Genomic DNA, 13,923 nt, shown 5'->3' on the forward strand with positions numbered 1-13,923 from the left:
TATATTGTCTACGAAATTAGTCCAAAAGATCAACATGGAGCATAAGTTTCACTGGCTGTTTTTTGTGGGACATCCAATTGGAGACCATAACTGTTGGGAGAATCCAGATACATCCACTCATGGAACAGAAATCGCAACATAGACTGTTGTAGCATTGGCTGCTTCCTCCATCATCTTTGCAACCATTGACAAACATTACTCTAGTCTTCTGCTCAAAAGAGTTACTTTAGTATAAGATTATGTCCCTTCCAAAAAAAATTCTACCTGTTCAAAACACATAATCTATTTGTTTGGTGATTAATGCTTTTATAACTAACACTAGTTTAAATTTGATTTAATATATTCTCTTAATGATTGATGTATTTATTTGGCAATTGATGAATGCTTTTATAAGCACCTCTAGTTTAAATTTGATTTAATATATTTTCTTTATGATTACTGTATTTGTTTGGAAATTGGGATTATTTTGATTTAATGTATTTTCTTCCCGATCACTGTATTTGTTTGGAAATTGGAGTTATTTTGAGTGGTAGATTGTTATAGATTCAAATCTTTATTAATAATATGATGAAATATTTTTGTATTAGCTTAGAATTTTGTGAATTTTTAAGTGCATATATTTATGAACTAACCTCTTACCAGAAACCTCACTTTATTCCACAAACTTATTTTTAGTACTTCATGATATTCATGTGTTCAAAATATAAAATTAATTTAATGTATTTCCCTCTTCAACCTTTTATGATACTCATGTAATTGAATATGTCATTTATTGCAACTCATTCGTTTTGCTGACCCAGATACCCCAAAACATATGGAGGAGAGTGCCCTTTCTATTGCTCAGTCTAATGCTATGATGTAATGTTTCCCATCATTATAAGTGATTTTTCATTTTCAATTCACACCATTATTTAAACTACAGAGTGACTAACTTCTTGACCTCATGATATTATTCCTCGACTAACCAACATGCAGGATGAGGTTGAATGGGTAGCGGTGTAGCTATATCAAGCAACTGGGTTTTCAAGTTATACCAAATACATATTACAGCAGAATTTTTATACTTCCAATGAGTATGAGTTCAACTGCGATCTCAAATGTACTGGAGTTGAAATGCTCATGTTTAGTGTAAGTTGATATCCACATAAACATATTGATCACCAAATGTTCAAGCCAGTCAAGTGACTATATCATCATAAAACTAATAACCGTGGCATTTATATCTCTCTGGTGAAACCAAGATACACATTTACAGAGGCCAAGCAGAAGTGAAGTCCTCAATTCAAAAATTCCATTACACCAGTTATTTGAAAGCTCCTCCTCTTATTTTCCGAGTTTCAAAATTTAGGTCCTTAGTAGTCTTTGTATCTGTTGCACTTGGACACAAGGGTTGTTGTATGTTAGAGATGGTGCAAATACACGATATGCTATAGGAACATCATTCCTCGCAACAGTTTACAGTGACTTGCTTTCAAGAATTAACCAATGTTGTTGTATGTCATAGATGGTGCAAATACACAATATGCTATAGGCACATCATTCGTCGCATCAGTTTACAGTGACTTACTTTCAAGAATTAACCAATTGCTACAATGTGGTGATCAAACCTATGAACCAAGAATTCTTATCGCATTTGCCAAACAACAAGTACATATACGTGTGACTTTTTTAAGTTTTGCAAAATATTTAATTAAGGAGGGGAAGAGTTTATAACACTTCTATATCCATTCTAGCTTTCTCACAACATAAGAGATTCAATGTTACATAAATTTAAATTACTTTTTCCTATCATAATAATTCAAAACATCCAGCAAAGGTGTCGCTCACAAATTCACATTGTGCTTAGTTTGCCTCAGTTTTTTGGATGCAGTAATAATTTAGTTGTTGGTGCATTTCATTGGTATTGATATTACTGGTCGATTACATTTTGGGTAAGAATCCCATTGGTATGTCTTTCATGGTGGGTTTTGGTGACAAATATTCAGAGAGAGCTCATCACAGAGGGTCCTCCATAGTTTCGATATACGAGGATTCCAGAAAGATATCACGTACCGAAGGTTTCACTTTGTGGTTCAACATACAAGCACCTAACCAAAACGAATTAACACATGGGATTGTGGGAAGGCCTCATACCTATGATGGAGGGGCTGATAGCTATGACGGGTTTGATGATAGTTATGATGGGGTTGAGGATAACTGATCAGATATTGATCTAGGGTCTTAATGATAGCTCAAATTTCAAAGTGTTCAAAAGAGTGTCCAATAATCTGATAGATCTCCTCGTGTTCCTGATTACGGTGTCGGGAATAGTTCGAAAGATAGGCACAGTATGAAGGAGTTATCACAATTTGAAAAGTCTATTAAGCTACAATTTATGGACATTTGACCAAGAATAATTTGATTTTGTAAAATATTAGAAAAAATATATTCCAAAGAATATTCCTTGAGATATTCCATCGAATATTCCCTTTTGGGTAACCAATCATGTGCCAACACATGGCAAGCCCAAAGGTCACCACGTGGCCCTGGAATGATATTATAAAGTTTTTTGGGGTCTGACAGAATTGAACCCTTTACCACCAAGAAGACAGGGCCGCGTGCTACCACCTCCTACAATGGTGTTTCTTAACCTAAAATGGTCGCATGGCATATTAATGTTATAACATATGGAGTTTTGGGGGTTAGGATCACCAACAGTCTTACCCGCAAGTAGTCCCATACAATTGTTCACACACTGCAATGTTAACCACCGTTTGTCAACAAACCACGTAGTTGGGTGTTGACTGCCAGAACTATTCAGTGTTATCCCGAAACCGTCAGGGTTACAACGATCACATGCACGACAACGGTTAAGGTAAGAGTTGGCTCCAATGGTTTAGCTTGGTAGAGTGGCGAAAAAGGTGGATTTTGCCAAATTTAACTCGAGTTAAGTGCGAGTTCACCAGATTTAGTGGAGCATCCCTAAGGGATAATGACTAAATGCATTCCAGGAGTAGTTTTCGACCAGGGAGAGTGAAACAAGAGGCTAGCTACGTTAATTAGAGCCTCCTGTAGCCAATGGAATATTCCAGAGAAGCTGAAGAAGTCATCTTCATGGAGATTTTCATCCAGGGATATTTTGAAGCTCAAGGCCACTAGGGGTCGGAGGCAGTTGTAGGAGCTACCAATACTCGTTCTCAGTGAACCAAAAGCCATTCCTAACTGTAATGAGCCTTCTGAATCCATTGCAGGGATTTTCAGAATCATTTGGATACTTCTAAAGGCTAAGATGCTACAAGGAAGTTTCAGGCAGCCTAGTGCCAACCATGGAGGAAGGCCTAGTTTGATGATGTAATGCTCATTTTGAGAAAATGATCAGTCTATTGTTGGTGTCTGATATGTGCTGGAGACAGTAGAAGAGGTTTTAATGACAGTTAAGGAATTCTAAAGGAGTTAGTGCAATCAAGAAGCTCAGCGTAGCTCAATGCACTAATTAAAGGAATCAAGTCTAAGGGAGGTTAGATCTGTTTGCAGAGTGATGACAACCACGACAAAGATATAGGTTGTATTATAAGCCCATTGGTTCAGTTCAAAAACCTTTGGGGTTAAGTGTGGAACTTGTAAAATAAACTTTGCCATAATCCCATAGAGGGAAGTCAAGATGATGAAAGCTAAAGGAGACGTAGCCCACGATATTCGAGTGAACTCCTACATTAAATTTTCTATTATGTGTTGAGTTTTATTTACTACATCATATAGCTATTATGTGTGTTTAATATCAACAAAAACAAATTGAATTAAAGCACTTAAACAGTTAAAATAAATTACACATACATCTCTTTCAAGTACTTAATTTCGCAATTATCAACATGAGCTGGATCATATATTTGTTAAGCTTTGGAGTGGGAGGTTCTTGTAAGCATAACAAGTTATTAAACCCCCATTTCATATAAATAACAGGGCCGATTCAACTAGGCTTGAGCCCACAATGTACATGAATGCTCCTCTCGTGGGAGTCCTAGCTAAGCTACACCACAACAACATGGAATCACCGACTTAACTTCAAAATGTTATGTTAGTAATCTAAATTCCTAAGTTTGTATGCGTTAATCTGATACGATGGAAGTATGTAAATTTGGTAATTTTGGCATTCATAATTGTTTTTTTTTGTTCATCCTCTTCAATCCTATAACCAGAATGAAGACATCTTCTGTTCTTTACATCTTCGATACCGTGTGTAGATTAAAAATTCCTCTGTTTTTTAATATAAGTAGTGGCATTAGTTTACAAAACAATAGTGTATGAAGTCTCTGGAGATCCTATGTGCCATGTGTGATGCACTTAGTTATTTATGACTCTGATCCTCTATGCCATGAAGTGATTCAATTAGTTATTTATGAGTACATAAGGATTATGTTATTATAGAAACTATTTATTTATTAATGTAGAGACCGTTCTTGTATTGGCCTATATGCATGAATTAACAAGCCAGCAACAAGGTTTTTCTCGGTAGAAGAAGGAAGAGATATATTTGAATTAATTAAAATTGTTGATCATGTATATTTGTTGTGAATAATATAAATATATTGTAAAAGTGTTGAATATAAGTAGACAATGATGCACAAATTGAATATAGGTGGGTAACATGATTAGACCATGTTGACATTATGAAATGGACATTGAATTTTGTTTAATTTATGTTTTTTTCTAAGGAACCTCGGGTGATATACATGAAGTATAAAATTATATGAAGAATATCGGGTGATATAAGTATGACCTATAAATTTATATGAAGAATATGCACTATTACACCAAGTTGAATATAGGTGGGTATCAAGATTAAACCATGTTGACATTATGAAATGGAATTTCATTTTTGTTTGATTTATGTTTTTTTCTAAAGAACATGTGGTGATATTGATGAAGTATAAAATTATATGAAGAATATGTACTATTACACCAATGTACTTTTAAGATGTTTTTTTGAAGATAAAATAAGTCTTTTCTCTTAAAATCATCTTCTATTTTAGTTATTTTACAAAAAAAAAATATCATTTGAATTGTCTTAAATATAGAATTGAAGACAAAAACACTCTGGAACAAAAATATTTTAAGATAAAACTTTATATTTAAGACAAAAACATTTTAAGACAAATATTTTAAGACAAAACTTTAAATTTAAGACAGAAACAGTTTGAGTCAAAAAGATTTTTAAGACAAAATTTATATTTAAGACAAATATTTTTAGACAACATTATATTTGAGACAAAAGCAATTTCAGAAGAAAATATTTTAAGGCAAAGCATTATATTTAAGAAAAAGCCCTTTAAGAAGAAAGTTATTTTAAGAAAAAACTTTTTTTTGATGACAATGGCCACTTTAAGACAAAACCCATTTAAAACAATTAACAATTAAGAAAAAAACATATCAATTTAAGGCAATATTATCTAACAATTAAAAATTTGACTCTAACAGTGTGCCCTAAGTATGCTAGCTTGCACACTACTACAGTCACGCACCTATATCGAGGTTGTTATTTCACTTACCATTCACGTTATCTTATATAACGACAACGATTTTTTGCGCTCTTCATTTTTTGGGGATAGATCACTCTGAAGAATGCGAAAACTTTTCCTAGCAAGATTTCCTGGACATTAATTCCACTTCTCGCCTTTTAACCTTTGTTGATACGATTAGAGACAACTTGTTTATCGTTGGATTCAGTCGATGAGTCACTTTGGTGCTTAATATTGCAAAGCAATTTATAAACTAACCAAACAGTGGAATACTTCTCCTCATTATGTGATTAAGCCTCAAATTTGAATTTCCCTTAATATTCACCACCTCAAACTTTGGATCTAGCTCAGGGTAATCAATTGTAAGAAAGATTACAATGCGGATGGCTTACAACTTGGTGGAGAGTTGCAATACTTCCTTCATTTTTCAACCATCATTAAGCACACACATAAGTGTACATTGCTTACGTGTATTACCTTATCGAGTGTGATGTATTTTCTTACATTGTGAATTTTTCAATATCTTCCATGTTTGTAAATGTAAATGAATATCTGAGTTTTCATGCTGACTGTATCTTCATGATTAGAATGGTGTCATGTATGCACATGAATTTTAAAGTGTGCCTAGAATATGATATTCATTATTATGTACGTGGCGAATGTGCAATTATGTGTTCATGTTCAGTTAGTTGATTTCCAAATTTATGGGTATACTTAGTTTAACCAATCCTTACACTATTTATTCTATAAAAACTGGGAATTTAGGTACCAGGAATTGGGCCAGGAATCTCCTAGAAACTACAAGAGGGTTGGCATACAACAGTTGTAGTTATGCTTTCTGAACCTAGCCTAGGCTTATTTTTATTCCATATACGCTATGTTTTCGAGGTCTAGAGGAAGTGGGAGAACATGAATTTGTTAACATGCTAGTAGGCCCAACACTTAGTGAGAAGTGGTGAAACCACACCCTAGTGGAACCATGTTGTGTGTATAGATACCAACCATAATCCATCGACGCGAGTGATCAAATTTGCGGTAAGGGTGGGGTTTATACACTTGGCCAAATGTTGTTTTATTTTGGATGAGAATCCTAAAGGCCAAGAGTGTGGTCCAAGCATAACTAGGAGTGTTGTGAACATTTTTAGCCACCCATATCCAAGATATTTTCACCCTACAACACCCTAAGAGTGTATAAATTAATATAAATTTGCAACTACTAATGTATTCAAACTGAAAAAAGATAGTAAAAATTTCATCTACTATTATCTCAAATGGAAATCATAATTTAGAAAAACATGCAACAACAGGCAACCATCAAAAGAACATAATAACACAATAATTTATAGGGATTTACCCAATAGGTAAAAACTCTTCCACTACTTTTCATTAATCATATGAGAATGATAAACTATTACAATTCCTTGCTTCAATCTTGAAGCACACCCTACACTGCAAACTTATTCTCCTACTGATTGTCCTACTCTAGCCAACACTCAGTCAATTCAAAGCCCGATATTTCTCCTATTTCTTTGCACAATGCGTGAGGAAATTAACTCCTAAATACTAGGGGAATTCACTATTTCATTGTTCATATCCCAAGTAATTGATTGCATGTCTCAATGCCCAACATCTACAATCAACAAGTATATAAGTAATCATTATAATGTGCCTTTTCCTCCACTTCAATCTGGAAATTCAAATTCCATTCATGTATGTGCTATTTTTAGCTCATTAACTAGTTTAACTGAGACATCATTGAGTTAACAACAACTCTCCTACTCAATTGTACTTCAACTGACTCGACTAGTTGCTTTAGTTCAATTAACTGAGTCAAAGTGAGAATAACTGAATTAGATTACTAAATTCTAGCAACAATACGTACACAACTCTACTTCTAGCCTATAACTCAAATTTACAGAGTAAACAAGTAGACAAGGCCATGTCACATAAGTCAACTACCATCCAAGTCATCTTGTTGACATCCTACACCTGTGTAATTTGAATTTGCCTCTTAACAATGCCTTTTTCAATATATATGCATCATTATTCTCAGTTGGAATGTAATCTAGCATCATAATTATCCTCTGCACACAATTCCACAAGTGATGGTACCTGATATCAATGCGCTTGGACCTGTCATGAAATACTGGATTCTCAGAGAGTTTGATACAACTCTATTTTTTACAGTAAAGCATTGGTGAATCCATGTGCTGACGGAAAAGACCCACAAGTACTTACCTCATCCATATGGCCTCACATGATTCTTGACTTGTATCCGTGCATTCATCGTCTATTGACTTGAGTGCCACATACCTCTGTTTCCTACTATACCAAGAAATAGCTACATACCCAACATTGAAGATGAAACCAAAGTGATTTTCTTGTCTAATGGACTCCCTACCTAATTTGCGTCAGTGAAGCCTTGGAGCTTCACTCCCTTTGTCCTCCTGTAACATAACCCATACTCAGTTGTGCCTTTGAGGTACCTCAACACATGATTTGTTGCCTTCCAATAAAGCTTTGGTAAGCTTCACCATGGCTTAACTCAACTGATTAGCTTCATAACTTATGTCAAGCCTTGTGTTCACCATATACATCAAGGATCCGAGAATTTGTTTATAGATGCTAGCATCTATTGCCTCTCCTGAAGAATCACACTCGTTCGTCTAGTTTGTATCTATAGTTGTGTCCATAGACTTGCAGTTCTTGATCTAAAATTTGTGATGTATTTGGAGGTGTACTTCCCTTGCCTCACAAACATCTCACCATCACTCTGCCATACTTCCATCACAATGAAGTAATGTATCAATACCATGTCCTTCATCTCAAATTCTCTTGCAAGGTACTCCTTGCAAGACCGAATCAACTACTCATCTCCTCCAAGTATCAAGTCATCAACATACAATACCAAAATAAGCAACTTTCCATATACCATAATGTGATATAGGTTGGCATTCCTTCACTTTGGTGAATCCCAATCCACTGAGATATGTATAAGTCTGAGTGTACCATGCTAAGGGATCTTGTTTGAGACCATACAAGGTTATTTGGAGTGTAAACATGTCTCCCAGTCATATGTCTCAAATCCCTCTCCTTTCTCTTTGTAAACTTCTTCCTCAACAACACCATCGAGAAAGGTGGTTTTCACATCCATCTCATGGATCTTCCACCCCATCTCTCTAGCTAATGCTAGAAAGGATATGATCAAGGAACATAATTCCACTGGTGCAAATGTTTCCTCATAGTCCTCTCCCTCTACCTTAGAGAATCCTTTGGCCATAAATATGTCGTTATACTTCTCGATGCTCTCATCAGCTACATGCTACATGTTGTAGATCCATCTGGAACCAAAATTTCTCTTTTTTGTAGGAATTTGGTATGCTTAACATATCGGTTCGAGAAAGTTGTCCTGGAAATTTGAATTCAACTATAGTTAGCATATCTTCCTAATTCTATCAAAAAAAGTTCTCTAAGAAGGGGTAAAGACTCAATGAGATTATGGAATAGGAAGAAGGGTTCTCAATTTAAAAGAGAACTTGAAAATCACTCCCAATGCTTTATATCTATGGAAACAATACTATGTTGTAGTTTTGTATGTTATTATTCTAAAATGTGGTTTCTTTAATATACAACTATAGATGCAAGCCGACCTATTCAGAACAATTGGAAATAGTACATGGCAAGAACTTCTTTGTTATGAAACCAACAAAATTTAGGATAATGATAATAGATGTATAAAGCAATGTCAAACCATATTGAAATTAGAACATCTTTCAAGTCCCAAGTTTTAGGCTGGTTGGTAATCAATTAGTTCCTTTTTGTCAGTGCAATTCATAAAATATTGAAATAGTGTTAACAAGTAGTTTTCTTACACTTCAAACAAAATAAATAGTGAAACATGTCTTTCACAATTGTAGATTTTGTTGAGTGTTGTAAGCATGGACCACTTTAGAATAAGAAAACTTCATGCTTAGTCAACTCAACTATAATGTGATAATATCAATGGTTTTATGATATTTCAAAGAGAGGAAACAACAAAACATGTATTTTACAATTTCAGAGTTGTTAAGTTTTGTAGATATGGACCACTTTAGAATAATCAAACTTCATGGTTGGTGAGCGCATTATTTTCTTCACAGGTATCAATTTTCAATGAAGAAGGTAATGTATGAAGATTTTAATTCTGCATCAACCAACCTTTTACTTGTAGAGTTGTGAGAGTCTAAATTTTATCCAAATGTAAAAGCTACAACTAAAATGAGTTTGTATAGAAATAATATGGATTCTATGGAGTTTGGTACCAAGCTTGATATATTGGCAATGATTACTTATCTCAGGAGAGAGAGAAAATCATAATATCCCCTTGCTAATTAATGATTTCACAAGTTTAATTATATTTTTCTTTTTTACACAAAATGATTTACCATTATCATAATTATCAAAGTTGATCAGTTCAATTTGAACCCACCAATTCAAAGAAAATCCATTTTGGCCAAATAACGTCTTGAACCAACTCTATGAATGCATTGGATGTATACAACCTCTAACCTGTGTGCCAATTTTTCCACCAAGAATGGGTTTAGACCCTAAACCCTAGCCTTACTCTAGTTAAAGACACCATCCATCCCTCCTCCTAATCCACCTCTCTTTTATAATTAAGCATTTATTAGCATATGAAGAATTTGGAGTTGTAGCAAGGAGCACTGATTTTGATCAATGTTGGCCATGATCAGTGTTGATTTTGGTGGATAAATTTATCTACTCTAACAATATAAATTTTTTCTAGAATCTTCGAGGAGATTTTACAGCAGATTCTTGTGCCCATTTAAATATATCTAAAAAACTTTATGACCCTCATCTCTTATACTATATATTTATCAAGTTCATTGTAACCAACCATGACATCTCACAATAAATTAAAATATTTTGGTAGCCACAATCATCGGGCAGGAATATGGATGTTGACACAATGAAGGTACAAAAATGTATATAATGTAAATAACACCTTACAGTATTTGGTCAATTTAAATATGTGTTTCAGTAATTTGATATGTGTGTTGATATATGTATCTTACGAATTGCCTACATTAATGGTAGGCATCTTTAATTGCAATAATGGGAATTCATCATTCTCTCTTGACTAATAGAACCCATGAGCGACTTGACCAAAACACACACACACAGACAGATATACATACATACATATATACATATATATATATATATATATATATATATATATATATATATATATATATATATATATATATATATATATATGTGCACCTTTCAGAATGTATTATGGTGCCTTCAAATTCATTTATGCTTACAAAATATAAAACAACCACACTTGTCATCACAATTTAACACTTCAATCACCCATGTTCAGCTCCAATGTCAACACTCAAAACCACTTTAATAATTCTCAGCAACATATCATCAAATTTACTTTGGAATGGTTTAGGGAACATAGGTTTCAAATCCCTACTACTTAGTGCACTGTTGATTCTCGTCTATCAGGGTATGCTTCTCTTCCTGCATCTCAAATCTAGGGTTTGTAGGATTTTTGAATGCATCTCAAATCTAGGGTTTTTAGGGTTTGTGAATGCTTCTCAAATCTAGGGTTTGTAGAGCTTCTGAATAATTGTACTATGCTAGAGGATGTTGCCTTTAATTCCATACCCACTTTGTAGGATTTTTCAGGATTCAAGTGTTGATTCATTCACTAGTGTTTGTAAAGGGCTTAGCATTATCAATCTTGTGAATTGTGTCCCTTTTTCCTCTCTGCAGATCTTCAGAGTAGGCAGAGGAAAGGTTAATCCCTATGGAGCTTAGTACAGGTCCATGTCTGACTATATGGGATTCCCTTCTGAGGGAGATGCTTCTATTGTACATTGTATCAAGAGTCTGTTCTATTGGGTCATTTCCCTAGATCTAATACATTCCTTTTAGATGGTAGAAAATTGGATCCCTTCTTCATACATTGATAAAGTTCACAGATCCTATGCTACATATAGAATATTACTTTTGATAACATCGAGGGTTAAATATTACACTTGATGGAAAACTGGGACTCATCACAACAAGAAATTGCTCATCTGGTATTAACTTTCAACTCTTCTTTGGTCGGTAGGTCCTTTTCTCTTGTAGGAATGTTGAAATTTCTCGGGGGACTAGAGAGGGTGCATATTTATTAGAATATTAGAGCCACTCAAAATGGGTTGTTCCTTAAAATTGAGTGAATATTTGTTTCTTACTTGAAAGAAACATTGATACTTTGATTTTTCCAATTATTCGCTGAATACATGCTCTCAATTGATCCTCATTGAACTCTGCACCATAATTAATTTTTTAGTATGGTTTCGTGATGAACGATATCATGTCAATAGCATTGGGTGATCCTAGTTGTACCAAGGTATGATGTTTTTATAAATATCTATTGTAAGCCTCTTGGTAAAACTTCAATTTACAATATGAAATTCAAACTATTCAATAATTAGTTTTTTACTAGAACGTTTGTTATACTACTTGATTAAGGATATCATGCCAAGGACATGGGATGATATTGATTGTATGGAATTATAATCCTTTTATGAAAACCTTATCTGAGCCTACTAGTATATTTCACTCTTTGATATGCAATTCCAACTATTCAACTACTTAGTTATTTCTAAAAAAGAGTTTCTTAAATTTTGTGGGTTTTGTTTAAAATTGGATTACACAACACTTAGCAGTATTAAGGTTGATGTCTCACACCTAGAAAACTTGGTTAAGAGATGCCATGTTTTCTAATTACTATTGCAATTAACCTTGCTTGTAATTGCCATTCCTAGTTTGATTTTGATAACTCTTAGCTGAATACATGCTATAAATTATTCCTCATTGAAATTTGCATAGTAATTGAATTTGTTGCATGAAATTATGATGAACAAAATTTCGTCATGGCCATTGGGTGATCATGGGTGAATCTAGGTCTAATTTGTTATTAAAATGATTTTATGTAGTTGTTTAACATCATTTAATTTTGGTGTATGGCTAGACGGTGACCTTAAATTAGATAACTATTATTATTATTATTATTATTATTATTATTATTATGAGGAAAATAATCATGACTAGATTCTCTTGAAGTGTATGATGCATTAGCTTTGTACCACAAAGTGGAAAAGGTTTCTAGTACAAATTTACTTGGAAAAAATAGTGTGCTTCCTTGACTTAAATTACATGTGCATCTTCCTGTGGATTGGGAAAATTTTTCCATTGAATTTTAGGGTTCATATGGAATAACCAAGAATAAATAATGTTTGTTAGAATTATGCTTCATGGCCTCTAAGATGAGACTCAGGGAATGTTGTTTTCAGAACATATCCACTAATCTTGTTCCAATAATATATGTTGTCACGTCACTCAAGCTATGTGTAACAGCCCTCGTGAAAATTTCATGTAATCAAAGTTAATTAAGGCAGAATAAGACCGCAATTAAGGGACACTAATTCAAAGTTGAATGTTGTGAAATGATATCCTAGTGGGCATCATTGGATGTCTATTTTTTCTAAGGAAAATTGGCAAAATCTAAGACAAAGGCATTAAAAGGAAAAAGGTCGTTTTTGGCATTTTTATCTATGAAAATAAAGGAAAATAAGAGAAAAGGAATGTAAAAGGGCATAGGTTGAATGTGAGAAGAAAATTGAAGGAAAATAATGGAAAATGAAGAAAATAGATGTGTAATCCATAAAAAGGCTTCTGAGGACCAATGCATGGCTTTGGCAAGTGTAAGATTTTTTCAATTCATGTTTTGAGCTCTATCATTATTCTCTCTCTCTTACTCTTTGTCACTTAGAGTTTTCCTGGAGCACTATATTTTGGACCAAGGGAAGGAAAAGCAAGCAAAGGAAATGAATATGGATATATAAATAATTATGAAGGAGGTTGGAAGAGTACCTCTAGTGTAAACTTTAATTTAACTTAAAAATTCATTGGCATGCCCATATAGTCACCCACATCAGAGGCTGGCTTAGCACACCCAGATGGCCCATCACTATAGGTTTGTGGTGCATCATGACTCATTTTAGCTCATCGATTCTCTCAATTTAAAAATACGTGATTCTGTACTACACCTCACTGTTTATATTTCATGATTATTAAAATTCATAAATTTAACACTGATTGGAGTATGTAGATAATCATTCCATACAATTGTGCCTTAACATAAACAGTATGCAATTGATATGAATGAAAGTAATCTTATAGAATCAACAACCCAATTGACTTAACAATTGTCAAATATTCAAATATCTTACAACCAAGTGAACTCTAGTCTCTTATAGCAATTTAAAAATTATAAGAATAAACAATTCATACAAACCTATCCCCAAATTTCCTATTTGATTTATTTCCATCGATCACAACTTTGTCATATAAATAGCAA

This window comes from Pinus tabuliformis, chromosome 2_1 (genome assembly GCF_031772625.1).
Source record: "Pinus tabuliformis cultivar Carrire ecotype Pingquan chromosome 2_1, CPIR1, whole genome shotgun sequence".
Taxonomy (NCBI): Eukaryota; Viridiplantae; Streptophyta; class Pinopsida; order Pinales; family Pinaceae; genus Pinus; species Pinus tabuliformis.